At 40.9% G+C, this 26,581-nt stretch overlaps 1 long non-coding RNA gene across 2 annotated transcripts in view; it reads right to left on the reverse strand.

The window, feature by feature from the left end:
- The window catches only part of LOC114064582, a 256,194-nt gene that overhangs the window by 12,578 nt on the left and 217,035 nt on the right, over positions 1 to 26,581 (reverse strand). The window lies entirely within an intron of this gene.

The following is a 26,581-nucleotide window of genomic DNA, read 5'->3' on the forward strand; positions in this document are numbered from 1 at the left end:
ACACAATTATCCCTGCAATGCCACTGGAAATAAATGGCACGTGGACTACTGAAGATAGTTAATGTCCACTGTAAGTGTCCTATAAATATTAGGAATTGAAACACTGCTCTATAAATATATTTCATGGGAGTTTAAAAAAGAAAATCTTATGGAGCAAATTACTCATCAAGAAAACCCTTAAAGTTTATTTAAAGATGATAGATACTCGTTCTGTAGTATTTCAAGAAAGTGAAGCTAGACTTGTGCAACCAATTTTCAGACCCCTAGTACTCCCCAGTGACACACACAATAAATATAACTCATAATTTACTGTATCTACAGGAAAAAAAAAAAACAACAATCACTTGGATAAAAGCAAAAGAAGGCTGATACTCAAAAGGAGGATGAATATAAGATCACATATTTTCACATCCTGTCTATGATATGCAAAGATGACCTTGAGAAAGGATGAGGATGGAAACTTGAATGCTTCGTCAGAGCTGCCCCGAATTCCACTGAAATCAGTGCCAATGCAAATGGGTTAAGCTGATGCACAACAAGGCTAAGGTCAGAAGAGGACAAGGCTATAGACCCTGGAAAAGCTGTTACATGGAGGGTGGCATTACAGAAGAGCAGTCACAGCAATTCTGGGAAGGTCATCTGCAATTTCCGAGTGTTTCTGTGTTCAGCTACAAAGGATGGATCTGGGGCAGCAGAAATGGTACATATGGAAAGTGAAGGTGCTGTTGGACCCAGGAGAGTGCTGGGTAGGAGGTCTACACCCCAAAATGCTATACCCTCACATGAGGTCTTCCAAAGAAGTAAAACACAGGTTTAGAAGTTGCTCATGAGACCTGCAAAGAGCTTTGACGTAAGGAATAGGCTCTGCACCCTCAAGTGAGGACTATGTAGATATTATCAAAGCCCAGAAAGCCAGTGTGGGTGAACCAAGCACCACACACACACATTTTGTCATTTCTCTCTACAGGCTGAGAAATCCTTCCCGTAGGATTGGAGTAGGATGTATACCAAAGCAGAAAAGTATAAATATTTTAGTCAAAACCTTATAGTGAAGTGGAAGTGGGAAGATCTGCATAAAGATCAGCAAACAGACTTTACTGCCTAATAGTTCTGTTTGAAGAGAGTTGTTCAGGAAAACTCTTCATAATATCTGGAAAGTGTTTGTATTAAATGTTTTGTTCACTGAGAAATCATATGGTGCTCTGCTCTCAGAGGCTGGCTGGCAGCTGCTGTTACCCACCTACCTGCAGGATTTGGCACAACACAGCTCTGAGGTTTAACTGTGCAACATTGTACACAGTTTGCCAAGAGAAGTTGTGACTGCCCCGTCCCTGGAAGTGTTCAAGGTCAAGTTGGATGGGGCTTGGACTAACCTGGTCTAGTGGAAGGTCTCCCTGCTCTTGGAAGGGCGTTGTGATGATTTCTGCTGGGTTTAAGGTTCTATGCTGTTCTTCTGCAGAGATGTAAACTGAGGCATAGGAGATAGGGAAGGTTCTAAAGGGCAGCTGAGGTCGTCTTAATGTATACATTCAGCTAGATGTATGCCAGGAACCTCAGCAAGTACCAAGTTGAAACCATACAAGTCAGTTAGAAGGAAATTCTATACGGAGAGGGTAATCAGGCACTGGAACAGCCTACCCAGAGGGGTGGTGGATTCACCATCCCTGGAGGTTTTTAAAAAGAGATTGGATGTGACCCTTAGTGCCATGATATAGTAATTGGAGTTGGATCAGGGGTTGGACTTGATGATCTTGGAGGTCTTTTCCAACCCAACCTATTCTATGATTCTATAAGTCAAGACTATGCACAGAAACCATTTCTTTTTCTGCAGTTTCATGACCCTTACTGATTTTGAAGCTGTAGGTCTCCACTGAGCACAACTTTTTTTCTGAAAAGGAAAGCATATGGATTCTAGCTAAGCAATCTGTCAGGGTGCTGGGGAAGATGCAAAAAGAAAGGCAGCAACACATTCCTGCAATTGTGTTACCGTTCTTCCTTTTTCCATCTCACGCTTTGGGGAGAGGATAAAGCCCGCCTACGGCACACAAGGCACACGAGGATAAGGGCAAGGCTGGAGTAGGGATCTGTGTGGTGTGCTATTAAGAATGCAGCATGATAGCAAGCAGACAAGCCTCAAAATGCAGAACATGGGAGTCTTCAATTTTGGGAAGAAAAGCGTCCAACCCAGAGTCAGCCGTTGATATTTAAACCAGGAGGGTTAGAAGGTCCTGTCTTTTCCAGGGCAGGTGAACATGACCCCTTTGACATGTAGCAGCAGTTAGTTCTATTAGTTGTCCTCAATTTCCATGAAGTACAAAAAAAACCCCCAAAGGTTAAGCTGATATTTCTGGTTTGGGTGAAACGTTCAACCCTTTACTAAACACAGTCTCAAAACTGACACAATCATTAATCTTACTGGAAGGGATATATTTGTAAACAGAAATAAGTACAAGCTGAAGAGAAATGAGGTATTTTGGAGGATCACTTGAAAAGTTATGGGTTTTTTTTCAAGAATATCCATTGTGTCATAGGTGGATATGTCAAATGTGTTGACAAGGTGTGTGTAACAAACTGCAATCATGTTGATACCTAGGGAGTTCTACCTTGAATATTTTCATATATTGCATAACCATGAAGTTGTTCTTTGTTTTACCCCCAGTGCAAATCTGACTTGCCAGGAAAAACAGCTCACCTGATGCTTTCAGCTGCTTTTTCCTAGCTCTGCCTACAGGGGAGACACTGCACTGCTGACTCAGCCGAACGAGAAAACCAGGGTAGGGAAAGGTCCAAAACTTGCTGTTGAACAACACCCCTCAGCTAGAGCGATGACGGCTCCTGTGGCCGCCAACTCCAAGGGATACAACCCATAAATTTCAGCAGCTTTTAACCAGAACATGAACAAACAGCTTTTATAATTGTAGAGTTCATGCTTGCAGATACGCTCGCTGCTCCTGCACAGACGCGCATCAGCAGCGTGGCAACAGATGACCACCAATTGCCAGTAGAAAGCAGAACTAAAGAAAAGTTTACAAAGGGATAAGAAGGATTTTCCACTTAAAGCAGGGGAGAACAGCTGAAGAGGAACTTTAAATTAGCTTTAAAAGCAAGGTTGTATCAGGAGGAATATAATTACTTTCTTGGAGTTTCACCAAGGCTTGGGAGTCAATGCAGAAGGGTGTTGTGGGATTTTTAATGACCACAAATGGTCAGGACATTGATTTCACATTTGAGGTGAAAAATGGCACCTTCAAAGACACATTGTTGTTTCTGCTCTTCCTAAAAATCACATGGGGGACTGTGTCTGAGTTGACTTGGAAGAATTAATAGTGTGTATTGAAATACCATTGTGAGACAAAAGATATTTCACTGGCCTTAAATTGGATAGTTTCTCAGCTTTGTTAGAGCGCAGAACATAAACAAGCTACGTTTGGATAAAATATGGGGTTTAGATTTTGAATTCAGTTTTGCTATGACTAATTTAGTGGATTTCAGAGAAGGCTTTGTTTTCTCTATATCACATGCTTTTCGCATATCTTTTTGGTAGAACCGGTCCCTATGACAACTAGAGATCAAAATGGTCAAAAACAATTTCATCTTTTAAAAAAATTGAAACTATTAAAAACTATCAAGATTTCAAACTGATACTTCTGTAAGTATTTTATCTTTCACACAGCAAGCAGCAAATAAATACAATGCCATTTTAAAGCCTCACACAGAGCTTAGCTACCTAGCAAGGATCACACATTTACAGCAGAAGTACTGCATAAACAGTGCTATTTAAGAACAAACTAAATACTCTTTTTTTAGGAAGTGATGTAACAAGTTCATATGTAAAAATCTATTTCTATGCAAGCTGACATTCTGCAAGATTAGCTGACTGAGATAAAGGACATGAGCAAACATGCTTGTTGTTTTCTCCCACGATTATTTTTAAAAGCTGTGTTTTTCGCTATTCTAAATTTGCTACTTTTGAATTTTTTATTCTTCCTTAAGTGAGAGGAAAGGAATCCATGTATTCAGTGATAATCACCTGCCACCTAAACCATTCAAGTCTATTATATCCTGTATGCAAACAATACCCCAAATAGAACCTGTCCCCATCATTGTGACTATTTTATATATTCTATAAAAAATCAAATTTTGATTTAACCTTCACCCCAACATCCTTGAAGACAGCAATATTATAACTTACAAGTTAAATAAATGCCAGCTTACAGGTTAAAGCATAATTCAGGCCAAATCCTCCCTCCTTGCAAATTAACTACAACTCCCAGCTAAGATCTTGGCTTCTTGTCTAACTACCCACCAAGGACATCAGAGGAAAGCTTCTCTCTCATACATCTTCTCCTCTGGTATTAAAGAGCAAGATAAAAATTAATAGGTGGCAGAAACACAGCAGTGTCCATTTTAGAGAGTGGTAATGGGGGCACGGATGGGATGCAATTCAGACAGGGTCATCAGGGAGAAATGCCAGGGCATGGAGAGGAAATGAAGAAAGATCCCACTCTGATGCTTTGCTCCAAGGTCAGACCCTGCCTTCATGGATTTGCAGACATGGCTCCTGCAGCATGGGAAATGCTGTTGCCATGTGTTTTCTCAGGGAAGTGCCCCATTTTGAAAGCTGATGGCTTGGAAATGGAGGAAGAAAGCACCATGGGTACAGAATTTGGCTCTCTGGGACACAGGAAGCAACAGAAAGAACATGGGGGATAATCCACCACAGTACCAACTCCTACACCTTCACCCTGTTAGCACAGGGAGAGGAAGAAGTGATGCACAGGCAAATGTCTTAGGGAGCTGCATGAGCTCAGTAGGAGGAAAATACCCTCTGTCTCTCTCCAAAATGAGAAGAAAGATCATCCAAAACAGAGCAGACGTTCCTCCCCATATGCTCATTGAACCTACTGCAACCTCCTAGAGTAGAAAATCTTACACATTTGGCATTTGACTGACCTGTGGCTCATGCTACCACTGCCACTGGTGCAGTGGTTATACTTTACCACCATCTCTTCTCACTGTACAAATGAAAGGAGAGGAATCACACCCAAATTCTCAGCAGTAATTTCAGGTCAAACAAATATAGAACAAAATGAGAATTCTGGGTTATGTGCTAATTCAGTAGAATTATAGAGTCATAAAATGTTTTTTTGTTGGAAAGGACCTTAACTATCATGATATGGGCAGGAACATCTTCTGCTAGACCAGATTGCTCAAAGCCCTATCCAATGTGGCCTTGAACACTTCCAGAGATGGGGCATCCACACCTTCTCTGGGCAACCTGTCCCAGGGCATTACCATCATCACAGGGAAGAATTTCTTTCTAATATCTAATCTAAATCTATCCTCTTTAGTTTAAAGCCATTTCCTGTTTTTCTGTCACTACAGTCTCCACTAAAAATGTCCCTCCTCATTTTTCCTGTAGATCCTCTTTGATGCTAGACAGCGCTGGAAGGCCTGCCCAGAGCCTTCTCTTCTCTAGGCTGAGCAACCCCAAGAAGTCATACAATCACAAGGCTGCATAAGATATATGAAGGAAGACAAAGAAATTATTCAAGCACTATAGCTGGTGATGGCCTAGATGATTTCCTTAGTTTCTGGGATGTTGCACAGGGCTGCAGTAGGTATCTTTTGTTACGCACGACCTGTCACGTTTGTGTAGGGTGAGAGGCACAATTATATGTATCATTTACACAAGTGTCTTTTATGATGTAGCAGCTATTGGTTGAGTAAAATGTTGATGTCTTCAGTGATGAATGCCAAAAAGAAAAAGCCACCCCAACAACCTTTTTCTACTGAATGCCCACACCTCACTCTTCCCACCCATATTCCCCCTCAAATCTCGCAATGCTAACAGTTCAAAACTTTAGAATTCCCTGCTGTCAGATGTTTTCACTAATACACAGACTTCAAACCACTCAAAAAATTTAGAGGCTTTATTTAAACTTATTTCAGAGAAATAAGTTCTCTGGATTCTCTGCCAAGAAGTGCCAAGCTTGGAAATGGCATCTCATCGTGGTCTCAAAATACTTCACTGAAGCAGAACAACTTGGATACTTCAGCTATTATGTATTCAAATAGTTATTCATTTTCTTATCCAATGCAAACTGGGCTGAGATGTGCATTTGGGGATCTCTGAAGTTTTGTGAAGCTGAGGGACTTCTAGAACAAACTGAGATACTAAAGTATAGGTACCTTAGAAGAACTAAGGTAAGCTAGGAAGGGGATAATCTTGTTTGCTCAATTCACAAAAACCCAACCCAAGCCAAAACCACCACAAAATCCAAACCAAACCAAACCCCTGGCCTAAACAAAACAACAAAAGAAACAAACACACCCACCCACCCATCCTCCCTGGAAAATCCCACAGATTTCCAGGCTTTGGGTGCATCCTTCCCACTTTCAGTTTTGAGAGTGGTGCACTCTTCCTGTACTTTTCCACTCAGAAGGAGTAAATACCAGAAATCCCACAAGATCAACTCTTAGTGAAGTGCCACACAGTAGGAAGGATGCTGGACATGGCCACATGCTGTACCAGGGACAGATGCAAACTCCTTTGCCTACACTGCCAGCAATGGAAAGAAACCTGCCCTGATAAATGCTGCTGCTACTTTAACCCAGTTTCAGGGGAAACATTCCATGTCTTTGGAAAAGCCTGCTTTTCTTTAGCATCAGACAGATACAGGAACTGCTGAAAACAGCTTGTCTCTACCTGGAACACCAGTGTTGCCAACATTTCCTCCAGACATCTGTCCATATTGTCTTTTCATCCACTTGCTGAAACGGTTACTTCCTTTCTCTAGCTGGTAGTCAAGTATAAATTCACTGCTTAGTTCCTTTCTGTCCTGGCATCTCCTCCTTGTAATCTAAACTACAACAATGCCAGGTTAAAACACGGGATGGAATAGGAAAAATGCAGAAAGGACTCTGTGAACAAGCCTGCCAGCCAGCAGTCTGTGTCCCATTAGCTGCAGTTCAAAACAGTCCTCATATTTCCATAAATACTGTGGTATCTTCTGGTGTGTCTCAGCACAAACTGCAACAGATGTTGGATGCTATTATTTCTTCATTCTTGCTCATTTCTTGTTCATCTGTTATTTTCTTGCCTCTTTTTTTTTTCCCCTCTTGCCACCTGTCCTCCCACAAGTCAGAAATGTTTAAAAAAACACAATCAAGTTTTGTACTTATTGGTCTTTCTACCACTGCTCAAAATTAATGGAACTGGAGAAGAAAAGAGATTAAGATCTAACTCAGTGTCTTAATTCTGACCTTAAAAGGATGGGTTGAGTTTATTTTTGACAACCCTAAACAGAGAGAATAAATCTGCTGAACAGGCCACCTCAGGAAATTGAAGTACACAAGTACCATTGTTCTCTAACAAGTTCATAAATGTTACTGAACAACATATAGATAGTGTTGTGAAATTACGATATAAAGTGTTTTAAAGTGTAAGTCACCAGTGATATAAATCTACAAGCGAGCCCTTTTCTCCCCAGCCACATCCAAACCAAAAGATGTTAAGATAGTTCTTTAATGGCAAAAACTATTAGGCTGCAATATGTAGCAGGTTCATCTATTAATCATCAGACCATTTATGTTTCGTAATTCTACCACAGTTAAATAACATGGACTACTAAGTACCTGAATCGGCTATTAGCAACCATTCCTGCTCATTAAAACTCACTTATTTATACTTTAGCAATGGTAAATGTAACCAGCCCTGGAGGAGTGTCACAGTGCTTGGAAATGGCACATTAAGCTTCATTTACCCAGCTACACTCCAAGGCAGAGGGGGAAGGGAAAAATACGGTGACGGTCCATAACAAAGCTCAGAAGCTTTTTGAAGCTGCATTAAGAAAATGACAAATCTTACAAAGAGAGCCATAAAGCTTCTGCAAGTACAACAGTTCTGCAAGGAGCTATTTATCATAGTTTGTTGAAAGGACTCCTACGTTTGATACTATTGGACTGTGAGAGACGATTATTAAATGTAATTACAGAAATAGCACAGAAATAATAGTTTATAGCGGAGCATAAGCAACACTGTATTAACAAAGAGGAATGGGGAACATGTTCAGCATTTGCAATCGTATCATTAGCTTTTCTGGGAACACATACACAAATGTATACACATCTAATTCCATGTTGGCTTCTGCTAACCAGAATTATCCTTCAAGAATTTCTGATCTGGGTCAATGCATCCATCTATACTTGGAGCGAGAAAACAGTAGCCAAAGTGGATTGCTACGTGGGTGTCAGCTTTTATTCCTTTTCTACTTAACACAGATTTATTAAAAAACAACCACTGCTGTCAAGAAATACTGCTCACATTTGCTTATTAGCAGCCCTGTAATAGATACATTTTAGCTACAGTGCTGCCATTTGAAGTGAACGATTCATTTAGAACATGCCAGTTATCACGAGGTTCTCCACGCAGTAAAACAAGTTTTGATTTCTTATTGCTACCTGCAAGAAAGAGTTTAACTTCTATTATATCTACATCTCTGCATATTTGCTTGTGTGCTTGGCCATCCATTTTACCTTTTCTTTTTTCTGTGAGTGATTTGGCCCAGTCTCTCAATGCTGCTTTTCACTCTTGGATATATCTACCACTCTCTTGTCATGCATCATTGTCCATCTTGGTGAAACCCCTTTTTTTAAAAGCACATGGTTCGTTCAGAAAGCTTTCTCTGCTGCTTTGGGGGAGACATGGGCACTACACACAGACTACAGAGCCAAACAAACTTAGAAGCACAGCTTCTTACAGCTGGGGCTATAGTTTGTACCAGCAAGCAGGGCAAAAAATCAACCCTATGTCAGAAGTTTAAAGCATCCCTTCTCATCCACAAAGTTTTAGGCTAAATTAACTCTTTTGCTGTCCCGTGACTGAAACATTTTGCAAAACTGTGTTTTGGGGGGAAGATATTCAGTGGCAGATGGGATTTATTTATTTTTGGGTAAAAGGAACAGCTTAAAACAGGTTGGGAACATGAAAGAGGATCCTGGCACATCAAGAAAAGACTGAATGCATCTGAAAGACTAAAGAGATGCAGAAATTACCATCGCAGGACCATGCACATGTTCATTGATAACGTGGTGGTGCACATTGCCCCCTGCTCCTTCAGCAATGATCTGTTTTGGAGAGGGAAACACATTGGGTACTTCTGAAGCTCAGCAGCCTCCTTTAAGCATCTGCAATCCCGCTTTAGTTCCCTCTTTAATGACAGCTCAGTGTTTTACAGGCAAAACTGCACTCAAAAACAGGAGCTGCGTTCACACAACTGGAAAAAAAAAGTGAGGCTGTAAATCAGGTGCAAAGAGAAGAAATCAGAGTCTACCTTTAGGCACTCGCATTCCTGGAAGCAGCAGTTTCACATCGGCTAAAGACTCACGGGTTATGTTTTCGAGGGGTTTGAATCTAAAAAAACCTTGTGGATAGATTGCTAACAAAGATTTCCAACCATGCTGCAGAATCCTCAGGAGCTCGGTGCTGATTATATTGAGATGCTTCAGAAAAAAATCCTGCTAGCCATCCATCTGCATCAGGAGATACACAAGGGCACTCGAGAAAATCTCCCCCGGTCACACCACATCACTGGTGTAAAAGAAACAAGTTTTCCTTTCGAAGGTTTTTGACTGGTTTGTAACAGACAAATCATTGCAGCAGCAATTTCCAGCTGACAATCATCTTGCCATAATAGCCATAAAAATAAAATAAAATCAACATGGATGGAATCCGAAGTAGGAGACCTAAATTATGTGTAACTGTATTCATAAAACTACAGTTCTGCTCTAAGTTGCTCTGTACACTACACATATGCCAGGATCTCTTAATCTGCTGCTGATGTGCTGCATATTGCAGTTGTGTGCAATTACAGTTAGCTATAATTAAGAACAATTACTGCTTTTATTTCTCCATTTGTTCTTTAAAAAGTGCAGTTGTAATAAAACTTTTTTACCCAGCTTTTTTTTTTTTTTTTTAAAGGTGAATATAATTATACATCCCTATAACATCTCAAATAATTAGTTTGACTCAAGTTTCTTCTGGAACAGTTTTCATTTTAACTGTCAGATCTGCCATCTATAGTCAATAGAACACATTGTAAAAAAATTCTATCATTAACCTTTTTTCACCCCATAAATCTGCAAAAGAACTTGAAGAAATTGAAGAATTAATTGCTTAAATATTGAAAGGCCAAATTCAACTAACACCCCTTCCCCAGCAATACCTTCTTAATCATGCTGAAATGTTATTGTTATTGTACTAGCTAACTATAACAATAATAAATTAAAACTGGAAATAAAAGGTATTTGGCATCTCTCTATATTTTATAGGCTACTTTCTAGCCCTATTCTCATAAAAGAATCTCTCTACTGTATCTTTGTTTAGAATCTACCCATGATTACTAACCATGCAGACTGCAGGGAAAAGTAATTAAGTTTAATAGAAGCCACCCTCATTTTTGAAGCTGCCCTCAATTTAAGCCATAGAAGGAGAGTAATTAAATTTAATGTGTGCCACAGCTTTTAAATGAAGATATGGCATGTAAAATTCTCTCACTCTGTAACGCATCTCTTCCGAACACTGCAAAATAAGTGTTGTGATGCAAAAAGATAGCGAACTACAACCACCAAACTGCTCAGCTTTCTTTTTCTACTCGCCATCTCTTCTAAATGATGAGGCCTTTGTATATATTAAGAAGAACATAATCTAATTCATGGGACTTGGGGAGCCTGCAGTCACTTATCCATCCCTTGCCTATATTACCTTCTTTGATTAATTTTAGATGAAGCTCTTCTGGCAAAGTCCACCTCTTATAATATTTTTAACAGATGTAACAAGTTTCCAACTACAGCACAAACCTCTAGCACAAACATTGTTCACCAAGAAAATCCTCCCCTAAAGTAGCTGCAGTAGAAGCAGGGACTAATGACATTAATTTCAAGACACAGCCACAGATCTCCCATGTATGTCTTCAGCCTTCAAGTCAGCAGAAGAAAAAACAAAAAAATAAATTATCCAGGGCTCAGTTGTTTTCCCAAACAATAGTCTCACTACTTTTACAAAGAAACACAGATTAAAAACCAGGGCTAATGAAAATATTTCACCCTTGCAAAGACGAACTTACTGAATGAGGAGCTCTGAGACTGAAAGAGAATCGTTTCTCTTCCCGAGCTCTGCAAGCTCTCTCTGTACATATAAATTAACATTTCCTAGCAGAGAATCACATCAACTGATTTAAAACAAATGGGGAATTTGAATGCTTGAATTACCTTGCAGAAGGGAAGATAGATACCTGTCACTGCTGAGAAGAAGGTTGGACTGAGATTCTAAACTCACAATTAGTTCACAAAAAGGCTCCCAAACTTCTTCCAGGCAGCCACCTCTCCTGAACATGCATTAGTACCTACTATTGGGGTTGAACAAAACTTCTGCACTGAAAATGAGAAGTTTGACTTGAAAAGACACAATCTGGGACAAAATTTCAAAAGTCTTTGGGTCCAAAGGATCCCCCCAAAAAATAAGGCAGTGAAAAAAAAGGAGAAAGAAAGAAAAAAGGCGGTCAGGAGGGGGAAAGTAGAGAGAGAATAAATAGAGCCTCTATTTCAATTTTAGACCCCATCACAAACCTGCCACATGCTTCCTCGAAGAAAGGGGTTGAATACTTAATTTTAGCAGTGTAGAGAACTGATTCCTGTATCCCTGATGCACACCCAGCGTTGCAGAAACCTGTCTGTACAGCAGTGAGACTCACACATGTTTCATCGGGCTTTCACTTCTCTACAAGATTCTCAGAAGTGAACATTCATAATAGCAAACAAGAGGCAGCCAGGGTTCCAGGTCTGTCTGTCTCCCTGGCAAAGCCCATGATCCTATATCCGTTAGTCCACGGACTGTTCAACAGGCAGATCCACGCTTCAAATCTTGAAGCCCCTGCTAATATAAATTGCAAGCAATCTGAGAAAGAGAGACCGCATTTGTAGCTATTTTTAGTTTCATGAAAGAAAGAAGAGATTTGTTTATCCATATCATGACTAAAAAAAGTTGGATTTTTTGGTTTTAACGTAACAAAATAGTGACAAAATTGCTGCTTAAATTCTAATGTTTACTCAATTATATTTTAAAGCGATCCTACCAGATGCTGGAACTAAAGCGACGTGATTTTGCTATATTTATAGCTAAGCTGCAAAACATTTCAACATTTACAAAGAGAAGAAATCTCTCTGCTAATGCCAGGAGAAGAATAAGCTCAAATGCCATTGCACATGATGGCTCTTAATAGTTGGCACAAGGAGAGGAGAAATGTCTCTATAACAACAGTATCAAGGAAACGTGTGTTGCAAATATCACATCATCACAACAAGAAGAGTTATAAAAACGGACTTGTGGAGAGTGTTAACACGAGGACATAACAAACACATGCTCCCAAGTACTTGGGATGGATGTAAACCAAGGCAATCAGTGGTCTCTTTCCTCCTCTCCCCTAATCTGAAATCCCTCTTCCCATCCAAACCTGCTGTTCATGCCTTCTGCTTCCTCTTAGGAAGCAGTATCCTTTTCTCACATTTCCCAATCAATACTTCGCCCCTTCTGCTGTTGGCTACCAACAAGACAACTCCCACTGTCCTCTAATATGCCCTCAGGAGCTTCAACAGAAATGTGGGTTGTGGTCTGGCTGGCCAGAAGATTAGAGAGAAAAGAAATTAAACCAAACAGAAAATCAAATCTTCAGAAGCCTCTCCCCTCAATTCCCACACACGGTGATTGCTAGGCTTAAAATACAACCTTCGTCCCTCATCTCATCCTCTCTTTGGAGGCTGTGGGTTTTATGGGTTCCTGCTGCAATTTGCAAGTGTTCCAAATGTTGGTGGGATGCAATTCAACCTGTGATGCCAGAGCAGCAAGGCTACCCCAGGGCACCAGCACACGCCACTCAACTGGTTAAAAATTGAAACAGAGCAAACGGGAAATTTTTTAACAAATGCTTCGAGATTATGGTGCACACGTTACAGCTGTAACCACCCACAGCTCCCTCCTACAGAACAGAAACACTGACAGCAAAAACCATTCACTGCAGAAGCTGAAAAATAACAAAAAATGCAGCAGTAAGGATGAAATTAAAGCCTATGGGTATTTTCTGCAAGAACTTCTGCAAAGAAAGAAGGGAAGTTTGCAAGACACAACAGAATAAGAAAACAGTCTTGGTTTGCAGGTTCATGAGAGGTGCCAGGACTAGACCACTGCACTAGATATGATGTTCATCACCCGTTTCTCACTCATGAAGGAAATTATACTGTACTGTAAAATGGTGCAGTAGTGGGTGGGATGGGAAGGACAGCCTCTTCTTCTCATTATTAAAAATAGCTAAACTAGACAAAACCTCAGATAACCTCAGTGAAAAAATTTTCCAAGTCTCTGAGGACAACAAAGAGCAGGAATTCAACCTGCCATTCAGCAGGGAAAAAGGATGAGCATTCTGAAACACTCTTGAAAAAGAAAAGATAAAATAAAAGCAAAAGTATATGCTTTCCACTATGGAACTAATTTTTTGTGTTCACTACTGGCAGCAATCATTCAGCTCTATGGATCAAAAAAATCCTACTGCTACCAATGTGCGTGGTCAATCAGCAGGATATTCTGTTTCAAATATGAGATCTGAAGTTGTTTCTTTGATTTTTTTTTCAAAAGTACGACATAATTTTCCCCTTCTCCCAGTGCCAATCATGTTCAGGTAAATGTTACAGCTTCTGGAAGTGCATATTAAAGACAATTATAACCTGGCTAACCTACCCCCTCATTAAAATGCCTGGCACAGCTCATTTGCCCGTGGAGTGGAGATTTGCTGCTTGATATTCACTTGAGTAGGGAAATACTCATCTTTAGATGCCATGGACATGCTGATTGCTCTGATCAGAGAAGGCAAAAATGGAAGTGTCTATTTGTCACTTCAGGAAAGAGCACTGCAGTACATGTGGGAGAATTTATTGTCACGTTAGTCAATAATACCACTTGGGAAAGCAGCTTCCACCTGCTCCAGAAATAGCATCTCAACGCATGTGTGTTTAGGAAAATTAAAGATGAAAGTGTCTACTGCTTGCAGTGACCACACCTGCTGCACAAGGGGAAAGGTGGGACCAGTGAATGAAAGTGTTAAGGGTCTTAAGACACACAACTTACGGGGTTGTGTACCTGGACCTGGTATTATGGACTCCTTATGTATGAGATCCAACTTAAGCCATTGCACCTCCACGACAGGTGGAAATTGGGTGCAACTCAAAGAGCCGTAAACAAATCAGTGCCAAAGAGAAAAGTACCAGCAAGAAGGAAAATAACAATCCACAGAAGTCCTTTAAAAGCAGTCTCAAACGCAGAGAACAGAAACCTCCAACCCTCCTGTCCACAGCAGACACCTCTACAACAGTTTATTTCCACATAGGAAGTCCGTATTAGTGAGAACTCCCTCTAGTTGCTTTATATTTTATATAAATTGTAGTCTCTTTGTGCCAGAAGCAACTCTTTTTGTAGCATTTACAGACAGCACAGAGCACAGCTACAGCTTTGAGGTGTTGCTGTGTTTCAATAGAAAAAAGAAGAAAACCCAAACCAAACCAAACCAAGAAATGTTTCAATTTTGAAAAGAATCCTTATTGAAGTTTTACTCCATTTAAAATCCTTGTTGTTTAGGCTTAAAACTTTATAGTAGGGACAAAAGTACAGGGGCATTTGCCCCCAGCTCAATCCCTCAAGAAGGGGTAGAGTCAGAGCAGCTCTGCCATCCCAATGAGAGGTGCAAAACTTTACTGGATATTATTGGTTTATAAAGCCACGGGCAAGGCTCCTCAAATATGGAGGATGTGGGAGTGCCTATTGGAACAACTGGGACATATCAGATGAATGGGTTGCAAACACCTGAAATCCTTAACAAAGCCCTGAAATTCAAGGGTTGACCTCATTCGCTTATGTTTGTGGACCAGATTACCATCAGTGAAATTCAAGCCAGAAGACAAATCCCACAAACAAAACCCCCACTTCTTTTTCATTGAAAGATGACCTTTTCATTTCACGAAATGTGTGTCAACTTAAATCTTGTCAGCCCGACCCCAATCTGTCCTATTCCCCGATTGTGTGGAGTTTTTTGCAGAAGCCATTCCCACCCCAGGCTACGATCTCGTCAGATCTCATAAGCGAAACGGGGCCAGGTCTTTCCAGGACTGCGGGAGACACCTCTGAGGGAAACCCAGATGCTTCAGGAAGTTCTTGCTGGTGACTCTCACAAGTAACACTCCTTGGGTTAACACCGAATCCACACCCCACAGCAACACTAAGGCTATTAGGCTTCTAAAAACTTTGTGTTTTAAATGGGGAGGACTAGAAATGACAATCACTTTTATAAACTCAAGAGACATTTCCCCACATGCACAACAGTGACAGTTACATTATCATCTGTCAGCTATTGAAGTTCTCCCCTCACATGCTGATATTATCAACATGCACAAGATTTTGCTCAACTTTTAAAAAAAAAAAAAAATCAGAACACAGAAAGCTCACTGATGTTCTTTCTTTTTCCTTTTCACTGCTGAGGTTTATCTCCATACTTCCACATCTTTTCCTGACAGAAGTCTCAGTGGCCCTTCCTTGTTTCACTGCCAGCAATGTGCCTTTTTAATTTTCTTCTATTTTTAAATCTCTTTTAGTCTGGTTTACTCCCAGTATTCAGTTCATATTCACCTCCTCTTGCTTTTCACTCGTCTTTTATATCCTATTCCTCTTTCCCAGCTTGCTTTATTCTGGCATTTCTGATCTGTCTTCATATCCTTGCCTCCAGAAATGCAGACTCCTATTTCGCCTCCCCTACTATCAATCTATAAAATTCAAACACAATTATTTTATCCATTTCACATAGCTTTTTTAGTACATCAGGTCTGTTCCATAAAGCCAAATTTCCCCCCAGACCATGTAGGAGGGGAACCTGGAATATACATAACAACCTGGTGTAAAAGTTACCAATATATGGCAATATTCAGCTGTAACTCATTGGCATTTCATTTACTTCTTACTACACTCACATTCATGTCTATGTGCTGCAGGCTGCTCAGATACAAGTTGCTTTGACCTGGACTGCACGTTCCCTCCTATTTAGCAAGTGACACAGAGTGTTCCTGAAAATAAGGCCAAGCATGAAGTTGGTACATCAGGAATGGTCAGTAATTTCATGTAAGACTCTCCAATACAGACTCAGCACAGGTATTAGCTGTGCTGTAAACTGTCTAAATCATCCAGTGCTGTTTACCTCCAAAGTTTCTCACATCATTGACTTAATGTGGAGAAAAAAAAGATTAAACTGGCTATTGTAACAGGTCTTGATCCTTCAAAAGAGAGCTTTCAGCAGAAAAAAAAGAAAAACATTTGGAAAAAGACTGATTTTCAAAGTGAGCCATGGAAATCATGAATTCCTCTACTCTGTTTTAAAAGTGTTTTCTACACCAGCAAAACACAGATCTGTCTTGTTGAGATGTATAAAGCAAGCCAGCACATGTGAATTGGAGCTTTTTTAGCTATCGCTAAATAAGCTCTACTTGTTAGGTTTCTAATCACAGGCCTTCCACTGTTTCCTTTGGTTATTATGTGAGATGCATTCACAGGGATCTCAAAGAACAGTTGGAGCACTACAGATATAGTACGTGTGTTCTCTGAAATTTCATTATGTATAGATTAACACCTCCAAACAGGCGTAATCTCACACAATGGCAGCCAGAAGTAGAGAACAACAAAAAAAAAGCAAAGGCCCAGATTTCAGTCTGAAATATTTCCTTGGCTTAGATTCCTTTTTCGAGTTGAGTTCACATACATGAAGAATTTATACCTTTAGACTTCTTTTTTTTTAACAAGCTGTAGATCTTTCTTCTCCCTATTATTTCCCTGAAAATAAACGAAGATTTTTATCCAGTGATTAGGAACTAAAAAGATAAACAAAAGTAGATCATGCCTTCACCAACCTCCTGTGTTTTCAATGGGAAAATCACTGAGAACTTCACAAAACTTCCACTTGTGCTCTGCTGAGTGGTTGCAAGAGCTGAGAAATAACTTGTCGAATAACAATATTAGCATTCACAGGAGGCTCCAGAAATTACATATACACACAGAGGGTTATTTAACTGCACATTCTTTCATTTCCCCTGGATGAAATTGCCACCACGTTACAAAGAAATGTAATTAATTGGCACTGCAAACACGCTCAGTCACACACAGGCAGCACCAGCCTGTCTGACCCACTCCCTTGCTCAACCACTTTAGGTGTACAGACCATATAAGTGGGGCCATTTCCTTGCCCTCTCATCTCCAAAGTCCATCCAGAAACAATAAGTGATTCTGAATTTATTTTTCAAACTGCATTTTGTGTTCAGTGTAACACTATTACAGCTCACATTCATCTTATGTTGTAGAATTGGTGATGTTGGAAAAGACCTTTTAAGATTATCAAGTCCAAACACTAATCCAGCACTGCCGAGCCCATCACCAAACCATGTCCCCAAATGCCACATGTACATATCTTTTAAATTCCTCCAGGAATGGTGACTCCACCACTGCCCTAGGCAGCCTGTGCCAGTGCTTGACCACACTTTTCAGCGAAGAATTTTCTTATAATATCTAAGCTAAACCTCCTCTGGTGCAACTTGAGGCCATTTCTGCTTGTCCTATTGCTTGTTACTTGGGAAAAGAGACCAACCCCTATCTGGCTACACCCTCCCTTGAGGCAGTTGTAGAGAGCTATTCCCTGAGCCTCCACTTTTCCAGGCTAAATATCCCCAGTTTCCTCAGCTGCTCCTCATCAGACTTGTGCTCCAGACCCTTCCCCAGCTCTTTTGTCCTTCTTTGGACATGCTCCAGCATTTCAATGTCTTTCTGGTAGTGAGGGGGACAAAACTGAACACAGGATTTGAGATGTGGCCTCACCAGTGCTGAGTACAGAGGGATGATCTTATTATTAAAGACTGAGGCAAAGAAGGCATTAAATATCTCAGTCTTTTCTTCATTCTATGTCATGATGTTTCCCCCTGCATCTAATAAAGGATGGAGATTTTCCTCATCCCTCTTGTTGTTGCTGATGTACTTTTGTTGTCTATTACAGCAATAGCCAGGGTTTCTAGTTGGGCTTCGGCCCTTCTAATTTTTCTCCTGCATAGCCTGCCCCTTTTTCCAAAGGTCCTAAATTCTTTTTTTTGTCCCTTGAGTTCTAGCCAAACTCTCTGTTCAGTCAGGCCAGTCTTCCCCATTGACTTGTCTTTTGACAGATGGGGACAGCCTGATCGTGTGCCTTTAGGATTTCCTTCTTGAAGAATGTCCAGCCTTCCTGGTGAACTTTGCCCTTCAGGACTGCCTCCCAAGGGGCTCTCTCAACCAGTATCCTAAGCAGGCCAAAGCCTGTCGTCTCCCCTTCTTGCCCAAACAGTTCTACTGACTCGCCTCCATATTTCAAGTATTGAAAACTATAATTTTGTGATCATTGTGCCCAAGACCATCACATCACCCACTAGTCTTTCTCTATTCACAAACAGCAGGTGCAGTGGGTTCGTTCCCTAGCTGTCCCCATCACCAGCTGTGTCAGGAAGTTCTTCCGCACACTGCAAGAACCTCCTGCACTGCTTCCTCTCTGTCATTACTGCGCTTCTGGTGTACAGCTGGGTAAGCTGCAGTCCCCCACGAGAACAAGGGCTAGTGATTGTGAGACTTTTCCCAGCTGCTTAGTGAATACTTTGTCTCTCTCTTCATCCTGTTTGGGTGGTCTGTAACAAGATCCCACCCAGGTATCTGCTTTCCTGGCCTTTCCCAATTCCTACCCGTAAACAGCCAACCCTGTCTGTCAAGCTCCAGACAATCAAAACACTCCCTAATATACAGGGCTTTTCCACCACCTCTCTTTCCTTGCCTGTCCCTTCTAAACATTTTATTGCCAACCGTTGCAGCACTCCATTTGTGCGCGTCAACCCACAGTGTTTCTGGGATGGCAATTATGTCATAGTTTTTCTGCTGCTCCGTGGCTTCCAGTTCTCTCCCTTTGCTGCCCACGCTGCAGGCATTGGTATAGATGCACTTCAGCTGGGCTATTGTTCCCATCACCTTTCGTGGAGAGCAGCCCTAATTCCTACGCAACCATTCTCAGGCAATTCCATGGTTTCTAACACACTCATTGCATCCATTGCTGCCACATGGATCTCCATCCCCTGACTCCACTGAGAAGGCAGACTGAAGGACCTCTCTAGCACCCTGTCCCTCAAGCTTTGGCATGCTACCCCTCAGGCTTATCTCTAGCTAGCCTGGTTTTATCCAACTTCAGATCTATTTAAAGTTCTTCCAGTGAGCCTCGCTAACTCCTGTGCAAAGATCCTGTCCCCTCTATGAGACAGGTGTAACCGCTCCGTTGCCATCTGGCCTGGAGTCATGTAAACAGATCCACGATCAAAACCCCCAAATCCTGCTAGAGACACCAGGCTCAGAGCCAGGTATTGATCTGCTGGCTCTCCCTGTTTCTTCCCTCATCATTCCCTGGAACTGGAAGGATATGGGAGAATGCTACTTGTTCTCCTGATTCCTTAACCAGTTGTCCCAAGGCCCTGAAGTCTCTTTCAACTGCCCTCGGACTTCCTGTTCCAGCTTTATTGCTGCCTACCTGAAAAATCAATCATGAACAGTAACAGAATCCTGGCTTGTACAGACATAGTGAGTCCAGCAGAACTAGGGAACTAATCCTCCCCCCGTGCTTGGATGTCACACCACAGGGTGCTCAGACAGAGAATTAAGCCACGTGTGCTCCTAAGGATCCAGCTAAACATAAAGGTGGGAGAAAGACAAGGGATTTGGTGAGCAGCAGAACCAAAGGGGCCTTGTTACCCATTGATTTAAGTCTCAAAGTTGCCCTACCATGCAAATTTTTGCATGCCTAATAAAGGTTGATCTGACTTTCCCTTGTAGAGTCTACTTTTTCTCCTCTGTAATGCCCTCTATTTTCATGAAAGAGGCAGAAATTAAATATATCTGAGACCTCTGCGCCTGTCAGATTTGGTTAACCTGTATTCACTGGCGTAAAAACCCACAGAGACAAGAGATGGAAAAATAAGGGCTGACAGACAATTCAACTATATCATCCTTGCATCTTCAGTGAATGGGAAAGGTAGAAAAAAGAAAAGAGGTGCAGCAAACCAAAATCTGACTCCTCCAACATGTTGGAAATAACCACACACATTTTTCCTGTGGTCAGTAATTGCAAACCCTTAATTATAAGGGTCGAAGGATGCAGAGCATCTTGCAGTGAACAAGGGCAATAAAACCAACCCAAATATGAGAAAAACCAAAATCATCCAAAGCCAGATTTCAAAGGCCACAGGAAACACCAAAACTCTTCCATGACTGACAGCTGACAGGCTTTGGATCAAAGTGGCAACCAGTCAGCCTATGATCAATGCTCCAAGTAGACTATGGAGAGTATATCATCAAATAAAAAAAAAAATTTCAAGCACTTACTACATGTTAACTGTGAACTACAAACTCCCAATATAGCCCAACAATTTTACGTGGGGACTCCTGAGCCCCAAATAATAGTGGCTACCAAAATCTGACTGATGTCCTTAATTTCTCTTTGCTTGTGCTAGAAATGACAGTCAGGCTTGTTGGATTTCACCTCTGATCCAGCAAAGCTCTTAAACACGTGGTTAACTTTAGGCACTTGGCAACTGCAAATGAAGGGGGAAAAAAAAAATAAAAATGCTTGTGCACTTAAGAGCTCATGATGTGTTAATCTTGCTGCTGCCTCTGGGCCTTTGTGAAGAGAAAAAAAATATGAAAGGAAAAAAACCCACCAATTTTAATTCCGAGCTTCTCTATGAATATAAAGTTGGTCACTTTGAATTCTGTCATAAACCGTTACATTTAAGTATATAAAATTGTACACCAGGAGCACAGGCTGCTTTATTCCCTCCACTTGCTGCAGATGTAAGCAGAGGATCCAGCCTGTGCATGGAGGTTCTGTGTGAAACCTCCCACCAGCAGCAAGACTCAAGCACCATTTTTTGATCGCAGTGGATCAGCAGGATGGTGAGAAAGCTTTGCTGATGCGATAGAATAAAAGAAAAAAAAAAGGGGGGAAAAAAAATCCCAGTATTTGAAATCCAGGCCTGATCACAGAAAGCTGCAAGAATTTACCCCAGTTTCAAAAGGATTTGCCAAACAGGCTGCTCGTGCCTCGGTTCATCCTCGCATGCCTTGGCTGGGCCCAGACACACCATCTGGTTCCCAGCAGCACTTGCTGAAGTCTGTGGGAGTTCTGCCTCCAAAGTGACAGCGTGATATGACCCATTGTCCTCCACAAAGCGAGCGCCTACACTTCTAATGGATGTCATTTCAGGCAGGCATTTTGGGTAAAACAAAAAATAATAAAAAAAATTTTTAAAAAACCCTACCAAGTCAACTCAGTGCTGAGGATTTGATCTGCATTCATTAGTCATCAGCATCCCCGGAGACAAAAAGATGTTCCCCATTATCATAGAATAATAGAATCAACACTTTAAAAAAGACCTCCGAGATCATGAAGTCCAACCCTTGATCCAACACTACCGTGGTTACCAGACCATGGCACTCAGTGCCACATCCAGTCTCATCTTAAAAACCTCCAGGGATGATGAATCTACCACCTCCCTGGGCAGCCCATCCCAATATCTTATTATTCTCTCTGCAAAAAATTTTTTCCTAACATTCAACCTAAACCTCTCCTGGCACAGCTTAAGACCGTGCCCTCTTGTCCTATGCCCTCTTGTCTTATGCTGCAGGAATTTTGACCTATCCCCACATGATATGTTGCATTACCATCTCTTATGTCTGCTTCATCTTAGTGGGAGCTTCCCTCTCCTCTATTCACTGAGAGAGGGGAAAAGTCCATTCCATTACCAAAAGTACATTGGTAAACACAAAAATTTAAGACATGCAGTTATATCATCATGCTGTTAGCTTCATAAATAGTCTACAAATACTTAAGCTGGCTAGAAAACTTCCAGACAATGAATTTTATACTTCGTTATTTCCAGTTAAATCTCTCAGAAGCAGACTGTTAGCCCACACAAACATATATCGGGACTGTATAAATACATATGCTATTCTCCTATTCGATCAATTTCTAAGTCTATTTGAGCGGTGTAAATTATTTTGGTGAAGTATACATCACTACAAAAACACATTATGGGATTTCCTGTGTACCTAAAGCCAGCCTCAGGACAAAATGCCCTGCATAACCCTGTTTAGACACTTTGAATTTAAACTCTCTCTCTCTTTTTTTTTTTTTTTTTTTTTAATTTATGCTGCACCGTATTCATTACTGCTTCCCATCAGTGCAGCTGACATGGGTTATTGCATTACATATAGCAGCAGACAGACTCCTACCTCTTATAGACTGCTGCCTACATACTACAAATGTTTATTATTCTCAGTGCACCAAGTGCCAGCTAAATCAATAGTTCAAAAGCCTTGTTCAATTCAAATGGACTTTCCAAAGTACTGCACTGTAATAAACACACACAGGCAGAATGTTTCCCCAATTGCTTACACGACACAACTCTTATCGCATAAAGTAGTACAACCACCACATTTTTCTTACTATGCAGAGTCCCAGTTAAGTCAAGAATGAAATTATCCTATTAATCACAGATGAACAGGGTGTATTGGCAATGACATAGAGTAAATAAAGTGATAAGAGAGAAATACAGTGACAAAAATCGTCACAGAGATCACTCCTAGTGCATTACGCACCGTAGCGATTAGGGCCAGTCTCCATTTCTTAGTCGGCAAAATGTCCTACATAAGTGGTTTTACGGGTTCCAGAGAGTTTAAAGAGCCATCAAGACAAAAATTGGTTTCTAAATTGCAAGGAAAGCAATGAACTTGCTTCTTCTATGCCTGTATCTCCCCCAGATCCCCACTGGTGGTCCTGCTTCACACGAATCATGCAGTAGGTTTGCATGAAGTTTTACTGAACCAACGCCAGGACCCAGAGATATTCAGCACTAGGATAAGCACTATATGAGTGAAATGAGGGAACCAGGCATAAGGGTAAGAATTCCAACGTGACCTGCAATTTAGTCAATCTGGCTTCTTTATACAAAGATGATGGAAGGTCTTAAACTTTTGCTCTAAATCTTTTTACATCATTGAGCTCAATCCAGGTCCAAGCCTAACTGAATGTTTAAAGTAGCATAGATCACTCAGATCCTTAAAACTCAAGGATTTGCTCAAATTTATTCAGGCTTTAATAAAATTCCATGCAAAATAAGAATAATAATTACCACAGACCAATTCATCCTTTCTTTTTCCTGCTCTATTAGCAGAATTCAGTCAAAACGGAGCAATGACTTCAGCTCTCTTAAAAAAGGTGGCAAAAGAGTTATCAGACGGGGATGGTATTGTAAGTACCAGCCTGCCCACTTTCTATCAATCAGATACTACTGGCAGAGCAATAAAGAAAGAATGAGATAAGAAGGAAACATCTGTCAAGCAACAACCCAGACAGGCGAGAAAGAAGGAAAGCGGTCTGGAAAAGGAACAGGATAACAACAAAAAATTACCAGCAAGTAATTTTCCCAGTGTTGTACATTCCTTTTCTCCCACTCTATGAATAGAAATTGGTCAGATAGCCCCAGTAGCAGAGTTTGCTATTTGAGGCAACTTCTGGCTGAAAGGATTTTTTAGTGACAGATCATGTCTGAGCAGCCACGCTGTGGCTGGTTTGACAGCTTTCAAGGCAGTTTCCCAGCACTCGAGCCACTTGAAGGAGTCACGACACTTCACATTTACAACTTACACGTTAGATAGCAGCGCCCAAGCTGATGTGCCCAAACCAAAGCAGTCTTCCCGCTCAAGAGAAAAAAAAAAAAAATTACCTCAATGATTACGCCCTTTATCCAAAACTAAAGGCACAAAAAGGTGATGTTTGGAGGCTTCGCTAACAGTTGCATGGAAAAAAAAATTAAAATCTTATTTCCTTCGGATTGCTGTTGGTAGCCATAGGATGAGCAGGCTGTTGAATGAAGGCACTGGTTATTGTGAAACACCTTCGGGGTAGTGGGAGTAGAGCTTGAGTTGTCCAACAAAAGAGATTAAATGTTGAGAGATTATGAAAAAGAGATGAACTTCATTCTGATGTATGTGAAAAAGATAAATGTGACAGAGAGCTACACAAGCTTCCAAGAGGTTAACACTAATATTCGTTGAATTATCAAGCTTGTGTTACTCAAGTTTATCTGTTTGCATAAGAAGCCATTTAGGACTGAACTTGGCACAGCACAGGAAAGAGGGGTCTGATAAATATAGGGAACTGTGCTTGCTGCCTTATTTTTTTTTTTTCAATAATTTCTCTTGATGTATTGTATTTTAAAACTAATAATTCCGAAATAAAGGGAAAAAAATTGCATTATGTAGTTGTCTGCTAAACTGGGGATAACATAAATTCATGTCCCTTTCACTGCCTTCCTTCTAGCACTGGTCCTGCCTTGAAGCAGCATAAAATAATCAGAAAAAATACCTCAAATTAAGCAAAACTCTGCCATGTACGTTGCTGAGTTTTCTCCAAATTTGCTTTTGGTTAGAACACATTTAGACTGGAATCTCTTATGAGTATCGCTCTGACTGCTTACACATATAAATAAATTAAATGGGAATGAACTACAGAAGGTTTTTTCTCCCTTTCAGTTTATAAGGAAACATCTTGCAGATACTAGAAGAGATTTTAACTTAAAGATGATAAAACCAAAACATATAGCATACCTAAATTTGAACTGTCAGCTCACCCACACTGCAAGACAGAAATCACAAGAGTTTCAGGATGGGGTTGAGTAAGATTTCATGCTTGTCCAGGTCAAAGTCATAAAATTTTGAAATGTATGTTTTGGAAAGACAGGATACAGGATTATCAGCTCCTTCACTTTTATTGCAAGTCCCATGGTAGCACTTAGCAGGATGTTTTTTTCTTCTGTTTGTTTGATTTACAAATAAGTTTCGAAGACTCAGTTTAAGGGAGAGGGGAAAAAAAAGAAACAACCACAAATCAAATTAGCAACTTAACATCTCTGTATACCCTGAAGCATTTAAAAGACCATTTTCCTAGTTTCTTCTGAAAGAAGAAACCATGACATAATGTTTTGATGAGAATCTCCTAAATGCCTGGCTACCTGTGCAGGGACAGATGGATTCCAGTCCTCATCCAGATAATGCCTGTTTTGCTCAGCACATCTTTGGTTTTGCCATCACCTGGGAGGAAAGGAGGTGTTCTTCACAGACACTAAAGGCAAGACAGCAGCTGGTTTTCAGTGTGGCAGTATTGCAGAGTGCACCCCTGGCTGAGAAACCACCCGCCCTGGATCTGAGTCCCGAGGGACCTGGACCCCAGCTGGCTGCAGAATGGGTACTGCTTGCAGGAGTTCAACAACTTCCAGCATCTGTTTACTCCTTGTTTAAGAGTTTGGGATTGCAATAAATCATGAGTGGCTCTTAAGACACTCATTCCTCAGAGTTTACTGGATATGGATTGCTCCAATGTTTTCCACATCATGCATTTGCATGTTTCGATCCGTTTCCCACAAAAAGGCCACAGCTGGGAGTTAAAACATTCATTTAGAATTCTTCTTTGCCCCGCTCGAACTCCTTACCTCTCCTGTCTTAGGGGGGAAACATGGCAGCTCAGAAAGTCCTGCATCCATTGGTCCCTCCCCTGGCTTTGGCTGCCTTATGGGAAGTGACAATATTTATTTTCCATTAAGAGGAAGTACATTGCTGTGCATGGAAGGAATTAATTGCTTTCTTTTGATTACCTAAAGGCTGACCACCTGTGGGTACAATCAGCATTGTTTTCCTCTCTTGATGTAAACAAGAAAGTAATTGAAAGCCTGATGTGCATCCAGCAGTAAAAAAAACCAAGAAGGAAGGAGCAGATCTGTAGCAGCACACTTTGGCCTGTTTTATTCTCTCCAGTTGCTAGAGATAAAGGATTTAACATTTTAAACAAAGGAGAAATTTTCCTACAAATTGGGGTGATCTCGGTTACCAATTTGACATTATGTTCTTGAAACTGTCTGAAGAAGCCCGTCGTTCTCAGATCCACAGTTGGGTTTAACCATGGGCAGGTTGCAAAAAAAAATACTTCAAAGCTCAGCCCACACTCTTGCCCACTTGCAGCTCAGGCAGGAAACCTGAGACCTTGTCTGCACCTGATAAAAGGCAAGTTCACAAGCTTTTCAAAACTTTTAGCAAGAATTTTACAAAAGAAATTACATTAGGGCCCTGAAGAATTGTGAGTTGTACATACAGAGGTTGCTGTGGGGCATTAGCTGCGAAATCTTGTATAAGCTGACACCAAAACACTGCTCGCAGCAATAAAAAGAGCAAGACTGAATAGGTGGTAAGGTAGGAAACCCAGCTCTGTTTTCTTCCTGGCTCCAGCCATGCAACCTATCGTCCAATCAAACTAAATGGCACATTCAAGTGGCTGCTTCATGCCATAATCTAAGAGAAAGAAACTAATTTATGAAAAAATACAGATTTTGCACA

Source organism: Empidonax traillii, unplaced genomic scaffold (genome assembly GCF_003031625.1).
Source record: "Empidonax traillii isolate 1590-97213 ecotype Southwest subspecies unplaced genomic scaffold, ASM303162v1 scaffold559:size414428, whole genome shotgun sequence".
Classification (NCBI taxonomy): domain Eukaryota; kingdom Metazoa; phylum Chordata; class Aves; order Passeriformes; family Tyrannidae; genus Empidonax; species Empidonax traillii.